The sequence below is a fragment of the Enhydra lutris genome, unplaced genomic scaffold (assembly GCF_002288905.1).
Source record: "Enhydra lutris kenyoni isolate GAN:26980312 unplaced genomic scaffold, ASM228890v2 scaffoldscaffold21, whole genome shotgun sequence".
NCBI classification, from domain to species: domain Eukaryota; kingdom Metazoa; phylum Chordata; class Mammalia; order Carnivora; family Mustelidae; genus Enhydra; species Enhydra lutris.
The window spans coordinates 66,784,064-66,788,384 of NW_019154105.1; positions in this window are offsets into that span (position 1 = coordinate 66,784,064).

The following is a 4,321-nucleotide window of genomic DNA, read 5'->3' on the forward strand; positions in this document are numbered from 1 at the left end:
GGCCGTGGTGAGAGACTTGGGGCGTGAGGCATGCTGGCCTCGTCCGCCTGGATGGTCCCAGGGGCAGGTGCCCCTGCTGTCCCACAGGCGGTCTGGAGTGGGGCTGGAGCCCGAGGTCTTGAAGCAGGAGAGGTCCTCTGCCTTACTGAGGGGGACACTGAGGCTCCTGGGGAGGTGGCCCATGGTGGGGGGTGCAGGGCCAACCAGGAGCAGAGACTTTGCGAGTATGTGGAGGTGGGATGCAAAGGAGGAAGGTCGGGAGAGCCTAGCTATGAGGAGCAGAGGGCTGGGCAGCAGGTGACCTTAAGGGCAGGGGAGTTGTCGAGAGCTCTGGGACCATAGCATCACCCAAGGGTCACCCTTGGAGGCTCCCAGGCTTTGATGGGGTCCTAACTCCAGCAGGAAGCATCTCCCTTGTCTCTTTTCTCATCCTTACGATGCCACCAACTCAGGTCCCGAGACCCACCGCCAGGCCCCCAGGACTGCTCCTGGTCCATCTCTCTATGGTCAGGCAGCTATGGGGGTTGTAGGATCTCAAGGAGGCACACAGGGAGGCACACAGCCCTAGAGGCTGGACACCCAAGGTCAAGGTATGGACGGGGCTGGTTCTCTCGAGGCTGCGAAGGAAGGATCCTTGGCTCATAGACAGCCGGTTCTCCCTGCATCCTCGAGCCATCTTCTGTCTATGCCTGTCTGTCTTTCTGTCCCCCTTTCCCGCTCATAAGGGCACCCATCCCATCAGATCCGGGCTACTCTAATGGCTTTATCTTAGTTTGATGACTTCTAGGAAGACCCCCGCCTCCACATACAGTCAGGGTCACAGATGCTGGAGGTGAATTCGACGTATACCTTCTGGGGGAACGCAGTTGAACTCATCACAGAAGGTTTGTCTGGAATGCGGCAGCTTCCTGGCTGCTCCCGGCTATCCCACTAGAACCCCATGCAGGGCAGGGGGGACTCCCACGTGAGCTGTGCTGCCTTGACCCCCACTGAGCACCACTGAGCACGGTCTGATGGCTGCCTCCAACTGGTGTCCTCTCAGGAAGCTTCAAGGGCAAGCCGAGAGAAGCAGGTGTGCGCCCAGCCCCAGGGGGCCTCTCCAGAGCCCTCTGTGGGACTCCGCTCTATGGAGCGGGGGCGCGGGCATCCTCACATCCTCAGTCTGCCCTGGACACAGTGGGTCACAAAGCTGGCACGTAGATATCGGTCCTGATCTGGAGTGTTCATCAGACATCCTCCTGGCTCTTGACCCCACCTCCGCCCCATGTTCAGTGGTCCTGAAGGTCAGCATGTATTTGGCTCCACTGTGTCCCAGGTCTACATGGAACAGACTGTTCTTCCCGCCTTACAGTTGTGGGTGCAGCCCAGAGAGTTTGCGCAGCTTGCCTGGGACCTCAGAGTGTGTTGCTGGCTGTTGAGTCCCTCCTGCAGGAGAGCTCTGTGAGGCTCCTGCTGTCCACAGCTGTCTGGAGAAGACCCTAGAGTGGGTTTGAAGGCCAAGAACTCAGTGGGCCATCCTATTCATTCTTAGAATGGAGGCTTGGGCCCTGGTGACACGGTGGGGGTGGCCAGGATGAGGAAAGAGGTGACATGAGAGGCGTGAGGGTGGCTGTGGGCAGTGGGAGGGTCAGGTGGGGACAGGATGGGCTCCCTATTTCGGCCAGCTGGAGACCATTTTGGTAGCTCCTACGTTCTCTTCTTTGGGTGGAACTTAGGACAGACCCCCACATGGAGGAGATGAAAAGCAGGGAGCCACCTGCTATGCTCACCGTGAGACTGAAGGGGATGTCAGAACAGTGGGGGCTTGGGATTCAGTGAGAAGTGGGGACCCCCCAGGGCCTGCCATGCAGCTCTCCTCCAGGGGGCCGGTTCTCTGCACAGTGACAGGACGGGGTTCCAAAGGGAGCATGCAGGCACGAGCATCATTAGGAAAGAGCTGGCAGTTGAATGGGGAGGTAGGGAAAGGGAAGGTGGCCCAGTATTGCTCTCAGATACCCCCATGGAGAACAGGAGGACAAACAGCATCATGAGCCACAGCAGAAGTAGGAAAAGGCAAAAACAAAAACAAAAACAACTCACAGCGAGGAAAACAGAATGAAAGCGCGAGAACACGGAAGGAATAAAATGCAGACCGCCAGCCACACACGTGAGCTAAACCCTCTGCTAAGAATGCAGAGATCACCGCATCTCTCTCTCTCTCACACACACACACACACGCACACACAAGGCTGTGTGTACTTCAGGAAAGCATGCTTGAAAGCAAGTGACACAGGACGTGAGGTAAAGCCGAGAAATGCAGGCACCAAGGTGATGAGGGCTTCACCTGTAACAGAGGACATGGGCCTGAGGCTCAAATACAGGAAATGGGAGAGAAAGACGGAGGAGCAAACAATTTACGACTAAGATAAAATAATAAGTCTGTGCTAGACACTAATCAACTTAGCGGCTAACAATGTAAAGCCACGTCATTTAAAAATACAAGCAGAATTCCGATAGGAAATGTGATGTGTCGTTTTCAGAATCAGACCGGTCCCATGGCTCAGCCAGTTGGCCGGGTTTTGGAGAAACGGAGTCCCTGAACCAGCAAACTCAGTTTAATGAGTGTGTGCGAGGCATTGCTTACTTCAGGTGGAGAGTCCCGTCCTTCCCAAGACCTGCTGAGCATTTATAAAAATTGATGATGTGCTTCATCTCAAAGAACACCCTAAGCAGAGTTTAAAAGGTGGAGATTCTCTCTGGCCATGGCCTAGACAAACTACAAGTAATTAAGGAAAATTTGACAGCTCCCCTGGGCCCCCCTTAAAAGCCCCCTGAACCATTTGGATTTAGCTATATGGCAGAACCAACATGGGATGGGTTAACATGGTGGAAGTGAGTTTCCTGGACAGAAGACTGGGCTAGGCAGTGGCCAGACAGCAGGATGTTTTAGGAGACCCCAAGCTCCACCCACTTGCTGATCCACCATCCTGGGGTGAGCCCCCCACCCCCGTCACTTCTCCTCACATCTCGTTGGCCAGAGCTCAGTCACATGGGCAGGTGTGCCTCAAAGAATGCTGGGAGTTGTAGTTTTTGTCTTGGGCGGGAGGGCATTCCCTGAAAATGGGGGGCTCCCTAAGTTACCATCGCAAAAGGGGAGGATGGATTTTGGAAGACAAAGAGATTCTGCATGACATTGCTGGAGTGGAAAAGAAAGAAGCTAACCAGGGAGAGGAGATGAAGATAGGTCCTCATGGTGGCTGGTATGTACCCAGAAGCAGGTGAGGTAGCTACACAGCCACTGACGGGGGGGAGACAGAGAAGCAAGGAACTGACCCATTACCTTTTATAAAATCCACCCGTTAAGAAGAGGAGACTGTTAGAGACAAAAATGAAAGTCAATAAATAGCAAACGGACCAAAACAAAGTATTATTAAGCCCCAAGACGTGTTCTTTATTTTGTTAACAGATTTTATTTATTTATTTGAGAGAGAAGGAGACAGAGAGAGAGCGAGAGAGACTGAGCATGACCAAGGGGAGCAGCAGGCTCCCTCTTGAGCAGGGAGCCTGATGTGGGACTCCATCTAAGGACCCTGAGATCATGAGCTGAGCTGAAGCCTGCTGCCTAACAGACTGAGCCACCCAGGGACCCCAGAGCTGGTTCTTTAAAATGACCAAAGGAAGAGACAAATCTCTTATAAACCCGATTAGTAAACAAAGAAAGCACACAAAATAAATATGAGACAAGAGACTCAACTAAAAACTGGAGAGGATTTAAAAATATCTTTAAAAGAATTTTAATTTATTATTTTTTAAAAGATTTTATTTATTTATTAATTTGACAGAGAGAGAGAGACAGAGGGAGACGTTGAGAGAAGGAGCATAAGCAGGGGGAGTGGGAGGGGGAGAAGCAGGCTGCCCTCGGAGCAGGGAACTCGATGTGGGGCTCGATCCCAGGATCCCGGGATCATGACCTGAGCCGAAGGCAGACGCTCAACGAGTGAGCCACCCAGGTTCCCCTTTAAAAGAATTTTAAATTAATTCTATGGCCATAAAATTGAAGGCCTAGAGGAAAAGAGGTAGTTCCCCAGAAAAGCTAAATTCAATATATAAGATAGAGAAATTCAAATGTGTATGATGAAAATTAAACGTGAAGGAAACTGCTTACTTGGAGAGACCTTGTGTGGCCCCAGAGCGGATGTGCCGCTGTTGCCAAGCAGAGGGAGGGCGGTGGGTGCCTGCTGACGGGAGGGAAGGGGTTCTTCCGGGTGATGGGAATATTCTGAAATCAGACAGTGGTGATGGCCGTGTGGCTCTGTGAGTCTGCTGGAACCCAGTGAATTGT